At 43.3% G+C, this 17,059-nt stretch overlaps 1 protein-coding gene across 5 annotated transcripts in view; it reads right to left on the bottom strand.

Annotated features, from left to right (window-relative positions):
* LOC147628819 (YebC-like protein) overlaps positions 1 to 17,059 on the bottom strand; it is a 99,837-nt gene that overhangs the window by 23,035 nt on the left and 59,743 nt on the right. The window contains exon 3 of one of the 5 annotated variants that reach the window (XR_015267820.1): positions 101 to 273. The exons of 3 other annotated variants lie outside the window; for them this stretch is intronic. The gene's annotated coding sequence lies outside the window, so the exon portion shown is untranslated. Of the gene's footprint in view, positions 1 to 100; positions 274 to 17,059 lie in introns of those variants that run through there. One more of the 5 variants, XM_086811978.1, reaches the window with a different exon arrangement.

Here is a 17,059-nt window from a genome sequence, read left to right as displayed (position 1 = left end):
GATACTAATCAACTTGCAGCACACAGAAGACAAGAGATGTAAACCCTAAACATTCTATAATTACAATGCTTCTTAAATCTTAGATCCGATTCATGTATACCTATCTATGACGCATACAACAGGTTCTTTTGGTCATGATCTCGTCTCCTTTTGCATTGCTTTCTTGGTATAGGGCTGCCTTGGGCACGCACACCAGCTGGAGTCCTTGCAAGAGAGTTATGCTTTGAATGAGACGAAAAGCCCTTTACATAGGTGCACATGGTTGGCCAGCACCTTTCAGGTCCAAAACACCATCATAAACTTCATTAAACGGGTTCATATTGTGTCCCAAAGCTGTCCCTATCACCATTCTCAAAACTTATGGAATTTAGTACAAGCTTTAGGAATAGAAAGGTTATCCGGGTATGGGTTCCGGGCAACCCCCCACATCTTTGTGGGTGCCCAAGAACAGGACTCGGGCTTTGAATTATACAGGACATATGGTCATTGGTTTGACAAGATGACGTGTGGAAAACATGCTAAAAACAGGACATCTATATGTGTTCACATCAGCATCCCTTTGTATTATTTTGATGCCTACAAGCCCCGTAGTTTGTAATAAGTAAATCAAAGAAAATCATATTGTGCATAGATCTTCATCATCAACTTTTCCCTCGCCACCTCCATCGCCAACAACCCCGATTGGTGCAGATTTTGGCAGATTTGTTCTGTTTTAGCCTGTTTTAGGTTCTTTCCAGCCCATTTTTGCTTCTACAACAACCCAACAGCATTTCTGCATCTGTATGTACCTGCTGCACCACTGTCCGTACCTGTTCATTTAGTTTTCGTGCAACGTCCATACAGCATCCACAGTCCATGCAGCATCCGTACAGCCTTGGAAAAGCTTGGAAAGCAAGGAAAAACGATGAACTGAAGACCATTGCGACTCGAAGGCTAAATGATAAGCCTGTTTACGACTCTGGAGTCTACATGAGACCTATGATGTGTGGACATCTTTTGGGACATTGTACTTTGTAGTTTGGATAACCTGGTGCTACACACAAGAAGCATCCCCAAAGCTTGTAAGACTAATTGGTAATATGACATAAATTCCAAGACGAGGGACCACCCCATTCCGATCCTAGTGTGGCGTTCCGTATTGAAGTGTCTATGGTTTAAAGTGGATAAAGCGTGCACCTTTATTTGAAGTGTTTAATCGTATTAATAGTTGTGTGTGAACCCCTAGATTTGTTACAATGGTATCAGAGCACAGCTTTCCTTTAAACTAAGGACAATGGTCATCACCAAGAAATACACAAGGCTATTAGAGTGGTTAAGCCAAAAGCCTACCAGTCCACTCACCAGGCATCTATAGATTTTGGGAGATTTCGACGGATGATTTGACAAAAATTTTCTCCCAAGTCAACTGCTTGTGCAAGTTATTGTCACGTGCACACCCTTCAGGTGTGCAGTGACATGGCATCATTTTAGCATCATAAACATCATCAGGATTTATCAGGCATTTTACGGGCATTTTTCAAGCATTTAAATGAAGCCTGGTCCACATGGTATGGGCTGGATTCAGCATTGTAGCATCACATTAGCCATCTAGACCAAAACATTTGGGGCTTGTGGAGGCAGCCGACAGAGTTTGGACAGCAGCCGACAGCATTTGCAGCCAAGATAGCATTTAATGCTATTTTTACATTTATTTTGTCCAAAGTTGCTGGCCGACCAGCCTTATTTGAGCTATATAAAGCAGGCACCTCTAGAGATTCCTCACAGCATTCCAGCATTCAACAGTGTGTTCTTCAGCGTTTCTACTCCAGGAGGGCTGGGAACAGCAGCGCATCCACGTCCTCCATGCCTCTTTGCAGTTCGGCCCTAAGAAAAGTCGGTATAACTCATCCTCTTTCCGAGCATAGAACTCCTGTTTCTTGCGTCGGGTGAGCCGTTGAGAAATCCGTTGCGCTTTGTGCTTCGTGATTTGCTCAATCCATACCTCATGCTTCAAACGGGAGCGTGTGGCCCGACATTCGTCATCATACCAATAGTTCTGGGGCATGGAACCGCAAGGTGGCTTGGCGGTAGACCGCCGCGTGCAGATGAAAGAAGCTGTGGCGGATGTGTGGACTATGGTGGTGAGTTGTGTTGTGAGGGTGGATAGGGGGACAGTAGGTTCCACATCTTGGAGTTGGCGGTAGATGTGGTTGGAGTAAACAAGGTCAAGCTCGTGATCAAAGAGGACCTGAGTGTAATGTGAGATGGGGGGAGGTGGTGGAGGGACGGGTGGTGTGCAGGTAAGAGTGAAAGAGAGGTAGGCATGGTCAGCTTCAAAAGGGGGTGGCAGAATGGAGAAGTCAGGGATAAGGTGTGCCAAAGCGGAAGATCCCATAAGGTAGTCCACAGTGCTAGAACCTCCTGAGCGAGGGAAGGAGGTGAGGGCGCCAGAGGAGGGCCGTCGGGACATCCCATTATAGATAACGAGACCATGTGCAGCTCCCAGCCCTAAGAAATATCTCCCAAACACTGTGACCTCCTCAGCGTCCTATGATGATCGCTGCAGCCCTATGTCAGTGATGTCCAGCTCCTATAGTCTGATAGGGTCGTTTAGATCAAGTAGTGGGACCTGCTGACTTCCCGTCCTGGCGTTGAAATCCCCGAGTAGGAGGACTTCCCCCAACTGTGAGAACTCCATGATATCCTCATATAATGGTAAGTATAATGGTAAGTACAGTGACTAGCCATGCTGTGCGGCGTAAGGGGGGTGGCGTGGTGCGAAATAACACACAGCAATGTGGATGACTCTGTCACTGCTAAGCCGTAGCCGCACCCAAAGATATCGTGCATCCTCGTCCTTCAGGACGATGCTGAGAATCTGTCGGAGATGGGATCTAAAAAGGACAGCTACCCCCCCAGAGCCCCGTACTCCTCCTGATGTGCGGGTCTCATCTCGAAAAGCTGACTCCCACTCATACCCGGCTATGTATGGTAAGCCCCTCTCAGGGCTCTGATGAGTCTCTGTAAAAAAAAAAATGACATCCCTGCCTATGAGAATCTCGTTCAAGCCTCCTGGATTAGACCACAGCATGCCATTGAAGTTCTATACTGCCAACCCCAGGTGTTTGGTCTCATAGACCCCGCGTCCCTATTTGGGACGGCACACAGTGATAATGACTCTACCATCTCTGTAGATAGCCCACTTGCCTACTCTACGGGCCTCATGAACAGTCACCATCACCTCATGCCAAAGTGCCACCTGTGCTGGAGTGAGATCATCTCCTATGTACACCTGTGTGCCCTTGAGGGCAGCCCGCCTGTCTAAGAAGGCCTGTCTGCTGGTGGCATCAGGGAATCTAATGATTCGGGGTCGCTCTCGTGTCATATCCTTTCCTACCCTCCATGTGTCTGCAAAGGGGGGGGGGGGGGGGGGGGGGCGATCCCGTCCACTCCTAGCATCTAGCAAAGTGTCATGGCATCCTCCTTTGGGGAAGCCCCCGCTTGTAGCCCCCATACTCACACATGGAGGGCCCTATCCTTCCTGTGTTTCTCCTCCTCGAGAGTCTCATGTATGATGCTCTGCGGGGGTTTGTGCTTCTTCAGCACCTCCACCCAATCTTTCTTCGTGGTCTGCAGTTCTTCCCGCAGCTTATCACTCGCAGCAAACTGAGGCTGAGAGAAAGGCAACACTGGGACTGTTCTAGGCTGAGTTTATGTGCTGTAAATGAATGAATGAATGCGTTTTACCTTCACCAATAGGGCTGTAGCAAAACGATGATGAGATGGTATGCTGAATTCTGTTTGTATGCTGAAAACACAAGGTTCTGAATCGCCTCCTTGGCTGAATGCTGTATGTGATGCGTTTTGATGATGAAAATCTTTGGGACTATTCTAGGTTGAGTTTGTGTGTTGTAAATGAATAAATGAATGTGTTTTACCTTCACCGATAGGGCTGTAGCAAAACGATGATGAGATGGTATGCTGAATTCTGTTTGTATGCTGAAAACGCAAGGTGCTGAATCGCCTCCTTGGCTGAATGCTGTATGTGATGCATTTTGATGATGAAAGGCTGTATGCTCCAAGTGTTAATGCTCCCAAGGCTGAGGGGCTGATTCGCTTAGCTCCAAATATGATGATGATGAATTAAATGATATCAATCAATGCTAGTTATATGCATTAGCTGCTGGTCAGCTGGTTGGGAAACTGGCCGACTATAGCAATAAATTGCTACACGACTAGAATAAATGGATAATGCTGAAATATGCCAGAATAAATGTTGTAAAATATGGTAAAAATACTAGATGATATTCCACCGCTTCTGCAGTGGTCTATGTGCATATGGGATGTGAATGATATGCAAAATGCAACCATGCTCTGATGCAAACCCTAAGGCTTCTACTGATTCTATATGCATGAATGATTCTCTCCAAGTGGGTTAAGGTACTTGACTGACTGACTGACTCTACAAGGCTAAGGAATGACCTACATAGCTCATGCCTGACATATCCTAGACTGAGGATTACAATGGAGCCAAGGCATACAACAATTTCATATCCTAAAGGGTCCTAGTGTTGTTCAGTGTTGCACTGATGATGAGCCATATTGTCACCTACACTGAGGATTACAACGGGGACACAGCATACAACAATTTCATATCCTAAAGAGTCCTACTGCTAACAGTGTTGCACTGATGATGAGCCATCTTGTCACCATGCACTACAATGCAGAGTGCATGTGACATTCCCTCCTGCTTAGCTTGGCAGCAAGTTCATGACTTCCAAGTAGTCCGCCAATAACTGGGGGTACTCTTGAAAGAACTCCTCGTCCAGCCATATGGCGTCGTGGGTACCTCGATCTTAGAACTTCATGTAGAACTGACAGAGTGTTTGACTGGAACCATGCTTCCAACGATGAAGAACTCGATCTTAGAACTTCATGTAGAACTGACGCAGTGTTTGACTGGATCTTCTCACGCTCAATGATCTTTGCTTCGTCTACCACGTCTCGCTGTTGTTCATCTGAAACATCAAACACTTCTGGTCTAACATATGATTTTAGCCAAGAAACATGGAAAACATCATGCATCGTCCAACTGTTAGGCAACTTCAACTTCATGGAGACATCACTTAACTTTTTAACTATAGTAAAGGTTCCAAAACTACGGAAAGAAAGCTTGGAACAACGTTTGTCCACTTGTTTCAATCTCTGTTTCATGATATGCAAATAGACCCTATCCCCTTCCTTGAAGTGAACATCTCATCTAAACTTATTTGCCTATCTGTGAACTGAATAATGGCCATGCTTAGAACTGAGAGCCAAACTGGATTGAGTACCAAACTCTGTGGAATCGATATGCTAATCGTTCATGCTATCCAAGTCTTTTTCAGAAATTTTGAGAATGATATACTCCTGAATGGTCTGGATGTTGGTCTTTCTACTAAGAGCATCAACCACTGGGTAATGCTTACCAGGGATGTACTTGTTCAGTCCTCCAAACTGGTGGAAGAGCTGACTCTATCTGGTGTGCCGATCACTCCACTAAACACTTGGCATTGTCGGGAGCCGCTTAAGTGCTTGGTGGTCTATGTTGACTGTAAACGCATCCATAAGGAACAGGTTTCAAATCTGACTGCTGTTCTAGCTTTCCCTTGAAAGTCTTGGAAAGACGATAAGAAAACTTGCTAGGAGGTTCTGCGCCAGGGACCAAGTCAATATAATGATCCTCGAGACGCAGTGGGAGGAGACTGGGCGGGAGATCGTCCCTAAGCATAATATTTTGATGTCTAGGCTAACTGTGGGACTGGAGATGAAGATGAGATGGCCGCTATCGATGAGGTAGAGGCTGTCTCATCACCAACATAAATCAATGCTCCTTCCTCTCCCTTGCGGATTTCTCATCGGGCCTGGAGATGAGAAATCAACGGGATGTCAAAAATGTTTCTATCCCACGAATCATGACAGACTCAAGAAAACCTTTACAAAGAGTAAAAGTGTCCTACCACCAATCGAGAATAGGCTCATAATGACGAAACCATTGGATTCCTAAAATCATGTCACACCCCAAAAGAGGCGAGACGATGAAATCTCATTGGAATGAGACCTTTTGAACTACAAAGGAAAACTGTTGTGCTTTTTGAGATATGTGGGTACGGAGACCAGGTGTAAACCCGTCCACATCCAAATGATAGGGCACTAATGTACAGCTCATTTTGGTAGCCAACTGGGGAAAGATGGCGTCCTCATTACTGGCCATGTCAAATAGGACTACAAACTGGCGCAGAGCTGTAAGCTTGGATGAGGCTTTTCTGTGCAACATCACTCTCACCCTCCCACTTAGCATCAAATACCACAGATGACATAGGATGCATAGAAGGTAAAAGCTGAACTACGTTGGTGATAGTAGGCGGGACTGGAGAAGCAGGAGATGTTGTGGCATCTGTGGAAGAAGGTGGTTTGGAGGCTTGTTCTGTTTGCCATTTCTGGCAATCCTTCTTACCATGCCCAATGGTATGACTAAAAAAACATATGTTCTCTAACTGGTACTTTCTTTGCTCCTCTGGATGAAGATAGCCTCCAATGATGCTTGCTTTAGTCTTTTCCTCAGGGGTTTTCTTAGGTTTGGATTTCTTATCCTTCTTAACCCCTAAACTACATTTAGAATTGTCGTCCTTCTTAGCGTCTTTAGAAGACGCATTACCTTTCCCTGACTGGGAAGCAGATTGCTGCTACTGGGGTTTAGTAATAGACTGCAATTGCTTAGGCTTGCCTCCATTCATCTTCATTTCTTCATCTTGAGCCAGAGTCAGAGCTCGGTCTTATGTGCTAGGTTCAAAGTTACAAACTGTGAACCAAATATTAGGATCTAATCCACGAATGAATTGATCCATCTTGGCCTGCTCAGATAACCCTAACTATTGTGCTAAAGTTATAACCTTACCGGAAAACTGAAGCACGAGTGACCCATTCTGTCCGAGTCCATAGAACTCATCTGCCAAGTTGGTCAAATACTGGGGAGGGAGAAATCTTGTCTTTAGGTCATGGACTAAGGTATCCCAGCGAAAAGCTGTGACACCTGTGATGTAGTCTATATGGATACTAGACCAATGATGCCACCAAGTGACTGCCTCACCCGTGAGGTGGGGAGCTGCTACATGGACTTTGTCTTGAGGATCTGTTAGCTTTGCCAATGGAAAATAAGCATTAAACTGATGAATAAATTGATTGACAGCTAAATGATCACAGTTAACCACATACTTACTAAAATTTGGTTGCGTTCAGAAGACGGTTGTTGATGTGGCAAGATGCTGGTTGGTGGCACCTTTGGGTGGGGAAACTGTAGAGAGGTGCTGATATTTCAGATGCAAGGCCTCCTTTTTCCGTTGGTCTTCGAGTAACATGCGCTCTTGTTGGTGCTCCCGAGCGGCGAGTTCAACCTGACACCAAGCACCAATGATGACTGATCTCAAGGCCTATGCACTCTTCCAATGGAATGTAGGAAGGCTACAAACTGAGGCTGAGAGAAGGGCAGCTTTGGGACTGTTCTAGGCTGAGTTTATGTGCTGTAAATGAATAAATGAATGTGTTTTACCTTCACCAATAGGACTGTAGCAAAACGATGATGAGATGGTATGCTGAATTCTGTTTGTATGCTGAAAACGCAAGGTGCTGAATCGCCTCCTTGGCTGAATGCTATATGTGATGCGTTTTGATGATGAAAGGCTGTATGCTCCAAGCGTTAATGCTCCCAAGGCTGAGGGGCTGATTCGCTTAGCTCCAAATATGATGATGATGAATTAAATGATATCAATCAATGCTAGTTATATGCATTAGCTGCTGGTCAGCTGGTTGGGAAACTAGCCGACTGTAGCAATAAATTGCTACATGACTAGAATAAATGGATAATGCTGAAATAAATGGTAAAAATGCCAAAATAAATGTTGTAAAATATGGTAAAAATGCCAATGAGGTGATAGCTCAAGTGGTGAAAGTGTTTGCCTAGGACCAAGAGGTCCTGGGTTCAAAACCCCCCTTGGTGCTTCCTCAACGGAATTGCCTACGGGTGGATAAATAAGCACCTACAGGCGGCTGTCTACAAACGGTGAAATTTGGTAACTATGGGAGGATCTTGGGCCAAAGGCCAATTGAATATATATATATATATATGGTAAAAATACTAGATGATATTCCAAGGCTTCTGCAGCACTGGTCTATGTGGTCTATGTGCATATGGGATGAATGATATGCAAAATGCAACCATGCTCTGATGCAAACCTTAAGACTTCTACTAACTCTATATGCATGAATGATTCTCTCCAAGTGGGTGAAGGGACTTGACTGACTAACTGACTCTCTAAGGCCAAGGAATGACCTACGTAACTCGTGCCTGACATATCCTAGACTGAGGATTACAATGGGACCACGGCATACGACAATTTCATATCCTAAAGGATCCTACTATTGTAGAGTGTTGCACTGATGATGAGCCATCCTATCACCATGCACTCCAGTGCAGAGTGCATGTGACAGGGGGGTAGTCCTGTATATGGCTTCAATAAGCTAACATGAAAGGCATTATGTATCTTCTAATGATCTAGAAAGTTCAATCGATAACATACATCATTGATCTTCTTAGTAACGTGAAAACGTCCATAGTATCTGGGACCAGCTTGGGTTCCTTGTGCTCCTTAGCTTTAGACTTTATAAGTCTTGCTTTTTCAAATCGCAATAAGACCCAATACCCTTCTTCAAAGGTGACCTTCCTTCTGTGTTTATCTACAGCTTTCTTTTGCTTGGCTTGGGATGTCTGTCTCAAAAGCCCTTCAAACGTGTGCAAAGGTTATATCCAAATCTCGAACAAATCCGTCCACATGGAAAAGCTCTTACTTGGTCTTTAGAATAGGCAATAACAATGGTTTGCCATAAATAATCTCAAAAGGAGCTTTGCCTGTCGTGTTGTAGGAAAACTCAACTAATTCTCCCATTGATCCTTAACTTCGAGAGCACAACACTTTAGCATATAAAAAATAGTGCGGTTTGCAATCTCACTTTGTCCATCTGTTTGAGGATAATGCCAAAGAGAAATTCAGCTTTGTCCCCATGTTGTCAAAAAGAGCTCTCCAAAAGAAACTAGTAGTCCGAGGATCTCTATCTTCTACAATGGATTTGGGTAATCCATGATATTTGAAAATCTGCTGAATAAACGATCTCGCCATATGCTTTGTGCAGAGCCTTAAGACTTCACGGGAATAAAGTGGGCTTGCTTATTGAATCTATCAATAATAATCCATATTCCATCATTTCCAAATCCCGACTTTGGCAATGCAAAGATGAACTCCGTAGCAATACTTCCCCACGGAATATTCGGGACTGGCAAAGGTTGTAATAATCCGACGGGTTTTTGTCGATCAAACTTGACCTTTTGACAAACCAAACATTCTCGAACATATTGCTCAATGTCCCTTCTCATGCTAGGTCAATAGAAATGACTCTTCAAAGCCTGAGTTGTTGTCAAGATGCCGCTATGTCCCATGTAAGGTGGGGCATGGTACTCTTCCATTATTTTTGGCCTCAAATCCTTAGTCACACATAAACAGGTTTACATCATAAGGACCCTTCCTTGATGACATAAGAGGTCACCAAGTCTCCATTCTGCAACTTGTTCCAAGTGTCCTTGAAATCCTCATCTGTAGCATAAAGATCTTTCATCATAGTGAAGTCCAAATGATACCCCATAGATACTACGTGGGTCATGGGTCATGGGTCTTCGAGATAGAGCATCTTCTACTTTGTTGTCTTTACCATGGGAATGCATAATCTGAAAATGAAATTGAGCCAAGCAACTAGCCCATCTTATATGCTTTTCTGATATCTTAGGTTGAGACATAAAATACCTAAGACTTTGATGATCCGTCTTGATAACAAACTCAACACCCATAAGATCGTGCTTTCAAAACTTTAAGACATGAATGATAGCCATCAATTCTTTATTGTATGTGGTTGTGGTCTTTTCGAGTCCTCGTAGACTTCAACTCTCGTAGGCTACGGCATGGCCCTCTTGGTTCAAGACTGCTCCAATGCAACCTCCTGAGGCATCACACTCTACCATAAAAGGCTTTAATAAGTCTAGAATAATCAACATTGATCCTTTAATGCTTCAAAGGATTCTTTTTCAGCTTTGGCCCACCGAAATCCCACAGCTTTCTTTATTAAATCATGCAGTAAACTTGCCACCACAGCAAACCACTTGATGAACTTCCTGTAGTAAGAGCATGAGCCAAGCAAACTTCAAACTGCATGCACACTAGTCAACTCTGACCTAGCCTTGACCTTTTCTGGATCCATCCTAACCCCTTCCTTGGACACTATATGGCCCAAGTAGTGAATCTCTAACAAAAAAAAAAACTCTCTTCTTGCCATTCACATATAACTTTGTTATGGGAATATATTTTAAGCTCTCTTTAAAATATTATTCTACCCTCTTAAATAATTCGGAGACGCATGGATTATCTTTGCGTCAAGCAAAATCATGTTAATATCATGGGTGATGCCATTATAAATATTAATACATTTGGTGGATATTGACGTATGTTTGGGATCTCCAATGTTTGTTTCAGTTGGTTTGTATAGAAGAGTGATTCCTGGGTTACTTACTCCTAGCAAACATGTGTGTAGTTATGGTTTGTATACTTATGGAATATTTGTTTACCAATTTATTATTGGTTATTTTATAGGTGAAGAGGATTCTAAAGATTAAGGAGAATTCGCATATATTTATTACTTGGCACACCATTTTTGTAAACAAGCTTTGTATATACATGTGCTAGCTTATGCACATTTTGATTTATTTGGAAAGCCTTAGTTTATCAAGCTAAGCCTTGAATTTTAATATTTTGTAAAGCGTGATATGCTTTAAACCCTAGCCTCAATTTATGGACACTATATTTTAAGCATAAGAGAGTGTCCTGCAAGAAAAGCACCTTTTTGTATTTTTAGAGGCTATGACCTAATTTGGAATAAAAGTATCTCGTAAATACTCGTGTGTGGGAGGAGGCCACATACATGAGAGGGGATGCTTACACCCAATCTTAGAGTTGTGCCTTGTGAGCTAAGTATTATTTGTTTTTCACTCAAATATTGAATATATTGAACATGTGGTATTTCATGAGTTATTTGATTTGATTTAATCAAATTCATGAGTTATTTGATTTAATCAAATTCTTGCAAGTTTATTTTAATTCTATTTTCCTAGAAATTTAGATCCGTGACAAACTTGTGCTTCCGGAATTCTTGAAATATCATATCCAAGTGCTTTCGATGCTCTTCTTCATTCTTTGAATGCACAATAATGTCATCAAAGAAAGTAGCTGCAAACTTTCTATATGCTAGAAATATTCTTTCCATCATTCGGTTGAAAGTAGCCCAGGCATTGGTAGACCAAAAGGCATCCCCAAATACTCATAGAGTCCAAAGGTAGTCCTGAATGCAATCTTGTGAATGTCCTTTGGAACAATCCTGACTTGATGGTAACCACTCTTCAAGTCAATCCTGCTAAAGATAGTGGCTCCATCCAATTTATCTAGGATATCATCAATCTTAGGAATAGGAAACCTATTCTTCACACTGATCTTATTACGAGCCTTGTAACCAATATACATACGCCAAGAACCATCTTTTTTCTGAACCAATAAGACTGAGAAGAAAAAAAGTGATGAGCTGTATCCCGGCATCAAACTTTCCTCTTCTAGATCTGATCCAACGATAGATACACTTCTGTATAAGAAACTGGTTGGTTCCTTGATTTGGTTGCTCAACACACGACTTAATTGTACATTTGTGGTGGAAACTCTCAGTGCTTTCATGCAAGCACCATTGGACACACATTGGCAGGTAGCACTCCGCGTGTTGCGATAGTTGAAAGGTACCAAGGATTTTGGCATTTTCTATGGAGAGGGAGCCACTTTACATGGCTGGAGCGACTCCGACGGGGCTGGAGATACGGATTCCTGATTGTTGGGTTTTATGCTGTGTATGCACCCAGAGGAGTGCTAGTGATCATCAGTAGATTACTGGGGCACTTTTTACTTCAGTTAGTGGAGGTTTTTTTCCCCAGTTTAGCTTAGTTTCACTTATAAGCAGTTTATAGGTGTTTTGGTCCACCCGGCACATTTTATGGCCGGACATGTGAACACATCTCTTTAGGTCACTTATTATGTGGCTATTGTACTTCACATTTTGATAAGCTGAATACACAAGAAGTCGTATTCTCTCTCTGTTACTCTCCACGCCTGTTTGCAGCATCTCCAAACCCTAACCCTAACACTCCTTTGGCCTTCATTTGGTATCAGAGCATTGTAGGCCTGCCTTTGCCCTGCCCGTACACTGCCACCTTCAATGTCAGTACAACCCATACATCATTGCCTTGCCCGTACACACACTGTAAGCGCCGCCTTCAGCAGGTACACCACAGCTTGCAGCTTCCGTACCAAACGTCGACAGCAGCAGCATTCCGTACAGGTACCTGCCCGTACAATATCTGCGCTATCTACAGTACCTGTCAGCGCCGACTGCACCTGTCAGCGCCGACGTACTGCAGCTTCCGTACCTGTCAGCGCCGCCTTCCTTCCGTACCTATCAGTGCCGCCTTCGTCAATACTTGCACAGTACCTGCACAGTATCAACCTGCAGTCGCCTTCAGTTCTGTACAATACAAGTCGACTGTACCAATACAAGTCGACTGTACCTGCACAGTACAGTCAAACTGTACTTGTTCTTTTGGTGGACTGTACCTGCATATGTACCACAACCTGCTCAGTCAACTTGTGGTAAGCAATACAAATTTTGTTTTTTGGGCAATTCTATTTTCTTTGTGAAAATCTACAGGCACTACAGGCAGACTTTCTAGCAAAGAAGTCTACAGGCTTTTTGCACAGTTTTGGGTGCAGTAATTTTGGGCATTTTTGGGGCATTTTGGCATTGTGTACGCCATTTTTGCTGCTCTACTCAGTCATTGGTGCATTGAGCTGCACATTCAGAGGATTGAGAGTGCAGGCATATTTGGGTGAACTGTATTCAGTGGAGTACAGTTGTTTTCAGGGTTCTTGCTATTGGGTTTTTTGATACACAGGTACAACATTGTGCATAGGCATAATGGCAAATCAACAGCAGAGTGATGTATTCACATATTTGTCTAAGGAAGACAAATTGGACGGCACGAACTACTCCTTGTGGAGTTTTATGCTGAAAAATGTGCTTGTGGCAAAAGGTCTTTGGGATTTTGTTAGTGGTGATGAACCACGTCCAGGTCCATTGGCTCCAAAGACTCCTCCCCAAGGGGGTGCTCGTGGAGACGAGGACAACAGGTACAGGCTCCAGGGCACCCATTGCCTGTTCAAAGAACAAATGCTCAAAAGACATGGGATGCAAGGGATGCACAAGCTTTGTCACTCATTGCATTGTCAGTAAAGAGGCCTATTATACCTCATATTCGTTTAGCTGGCTCTTCACAGACTGCATGGGTGAATTTGGAGCAGATGTATGCTGCTCGTAATGAAGCTCGGATCTCATTTTGAAAAGAGAGCTGGAAAATCAGAAAATGAATGAAGGAGATGATATGTCTAGCCACTTAAACAAGCTGCAAGATTTGAGAGAGCAACTCATCAATGTGGATGAGATTATTCCTGAGACACAGCTTGTGTCCACCATCTTGCACTCTTTGCCAAGATCTTACTTGGCTTTTCATACCTCTTTGAACCTCAGCATGAGGAATGTTGTTGAACTCCTTAAGTATCAGGAACTTGTTGCTCTCTTGCTACAAGAAGAGCAAATGAGGAAGAATATGAATATGAACACAAGTGCTGAACAAGCATTTACTGCAGGTCAAAAGGGGAAAGAAAAAACTCAGCCAAAGAGTTCCAATCAGAATTCAGGTGATGGTGGTTCTTCTCAGGATACCAAGAAAGGTGATGGACAGCCCAAGAAGAAGGGCAAATGTCATTACTGTAAGAAGCCAGGTCACTACATCACTGAATGTAGAAAGAGGATTGCCAAAGAGAAGGCAAAGGAAGCTGGGATGTCTGTTAATGATGCTTCTAAAGCTCCTCCAGAGACTGCTTCTTTTGTTGAAACTTGAGGACAGGGATTACTGTTTTTATACATGCAGCTATGATGCCTCTTGGTCTTCACAGGCACTCAGTATGACAAAGCATGCATGTACTTGGTATTTTGATAGTGGTGCCTCAAAGCATATCACATCTCGCACGGATTTGTTTAGTCATGTTGGCCCTGCCCCTGTTGGCAAAACTGTTCAGTGTGCCAACAATGCTTCATATCCAGTTCGTGGCATTGGGGAGATTCAGCTCACAGCCATTGATGGCTCCATTCTCCGCCTTACCGATGCCTTATATGTACCAGGGATAAAGAAGAATTTGTTGTCCATTTCTTCTTTAGCACATTGTGGTATGCAAGTCCACTTTGATGATGATAAATGCATGGTCAGAGACAAAGCTAATGCTTTGACCTTGATGCTTACTCGTACATTATGTCATGGACTTTATCAGTTGGATGCATTTCAGGCAGTGGATCGGTCTGCTTATAATGCATTCACTCTTACTCCAGCTATGGTTGATGTGGAGTTATGGCATGCTCGCATGGGGCATGTAAATTTTGGTAGTCTTATGCTTATGCAGCGACATAACATGTTTACAGATCTACCTCTCATGGAGAAGCCTCCAGATCACATTTGTGAAGGATGTATTTTGGGAAAAATGCATAGGTTTTCCTTCCCACGTGATCAGGCTCTAAGAGCAACTGCAAAGTTGCAGCTTATACGCAGTGATCTTTGTGGTCCCATGCAGACGAAGTCATTAGGTGGTTGCTTCTATTTTGCAACATTTATTGATGACTTCTCTCGTATATGCTGGGTCTATCCTTTGACACAGAAATCACAGATATATGATGCATTTTTGGCCTTTGTAGCACTTGCTGAGACAGAGTCAGGATGCAAGGTTAAGACTCTCCGTTCTGACCGAGGGAGGGAATATATGTCACACATGTTGAATTCCTTTCTTGGGAGTAGAGGTATAAAACATCAGTATACTACTCCTTATACTCCACAGCAGAATGGGGTTGCAGAAAGGAAGAATCGGTCACTCATGGAGATGGCCAGATGTATAATAAAGGCAAAGAGGCTACCACATATCTTTTGGGTGAAAGCTGTCATGTGTGCTTGTCATATTTTGAATCGATGTCCCACAAAGGCATTGGTTTCCATTACTCCTTTTGAGGCTTGGCATGGCCGCAAGCCTTCTGTATCACATTTTCGTATCTTTGGGTATCTTGCATATGCACACATACCCAAAGAGTTGAGGAGGAAGCTGGCTGATAAAGCCACAAAATACATTTTTGTTGGGTATAGCCGTGAGAGCAAGGGCTACCGGTTATATGACCCACTATCCAGGAAGATATTCACTAGTTGGAATGTGATTTTTGATGAAAAATCAGAAATATCCATGGCTGGTTATGAGGCAAATCAGGCTGAAAATGATGTGTTTGAAGGTCTACTACCTATGGAGTTTCATTCCACAGTTGGTGATCCAACTCATGAGGGTACAGGACAGCCAGCAAATGATGAAGGTGGTGCAAAAATTCAGCAGCACATTGAGCCAGAAGCTGAACCAAATATGGGGCAGCAGGCACCACAAGTCAGACACATACCTAGATGGTATTTGAGGACATTACAGGACAGCCATTTAGAGGGTCCTCTTGCTGGTCGTACTCGTAGGGAGACACGGACCAATGAGCATGCACACATCATGGATTTGAATCTAGTTATGGCAGCCAGTTTACAGGATGATGATGAGCCTGATTCATTTGTGGATGCACGAGATAATGTGCATTGGAACAAAGCCATGCAGGATGAGCTTGATTCTATTAAAAGGAATCAAACATGGGATTTGGTTGATTTGCCCAAAGGCAAGAAAGCAATTGGTACTAAATGGGTCTATAAGTTGAAAAGACATGCAGATGGATCAATTGACAGGTACAAAGCCCGTCTAATTGCAAAGGGCTATGCACAGAAGAAGGGCATTGATTATGAGGAGACATTTGCTCCTACATCCCGTATGTCGACACTTAGGTGTGTCATTGCATTGGCTGCACATCGTGGTTGGGTTGTTCACCAGTTGGACATAAAGACTGCATTCCTACATGGGGACCTCGAGGAGGAAGTTTATGTATATCAGTCCATGGGTTTTGCAGAACATGGTCATGAGGGAAAAGTATGCAGGCTGAAAAAGGCCTTGTATGGTTTGAACCAAGCTCCACGAGCTTGGTATGCCAAAATAGATGCTTTCCTACTCACTCAAGGATTTGTGAACAGTCCATCAGAAGCCACTCTGTATGTAAAGAAAGAAGAGATAGATCTACTCGTCATCAGTCTTTATGTGGATGATCTCTTGCTCATGGGATCAAATGATGACAAAATTGCAGCTTTTAAAGAGATACTGCAACAACAGACATTTGACATGTCTGACTTGGGACTTGTACACTACTATTTGGGCATACAGTTTGTGCAGGATAACAGAAGCATTGGGTTGTTGCAATCTCGGTATGTTGCTAAACTTCTGGAGAAGTTTAAATTTCAGGATTGCAAGCCTATTAGTACTCCTATGGAGCCTGGGATAAAATTGTCACTACAAGATGACAGTATTTCCTTTGATGCCACTACATATGCTCAGGCTGTTGGGTGCCTTATTTACTTGTGTAATACAAGGCCAGATATTCAGTATGCAGTCTCTCAGTTGAGCAGATTCATGCACAGCCCGCAGTTGTCACATTGGCAAGCTGTGAAGCGTGTATTCCGTTATTTGCAGGGTACCTTGTCTCTTGGATTGCTTTATCCTGAAGGGGGTGACATGCAGTTATACGCTTACAGTGATTCAGATTAGGCTGGTGATTATGATACCAGACATTCCACTAGTGGAAATTGTTTCTTCATTGGCTCTTCATGCATTTCTTGGCTAAGCAAGAAACAGACCGCAGTGGCCACTTCGTCTTGTGAGGCAGAGTACAGAGCAGCCTACAC

This window comes from Cibotium barometz, chromosome 18 (genome assembly GCF_041138505.1).
Source record: "Cibotium barometz isolate CiBa-2024 chromosome 18, ASM4113850v1, whole genome shotgun sequence".
Lineage (NCBI taxonomy): Eukaryota > Viridiplantae > Streptophyta > Polypodiopsida > Cyatheales > Cibotiaceae > Cibotium > Cibotium barometz.
The sequence above is the reverse complement of the archived record's forward strand: the minus strand, read 5'-3'. Positions and strand labels throughout refer to the sequence as shown.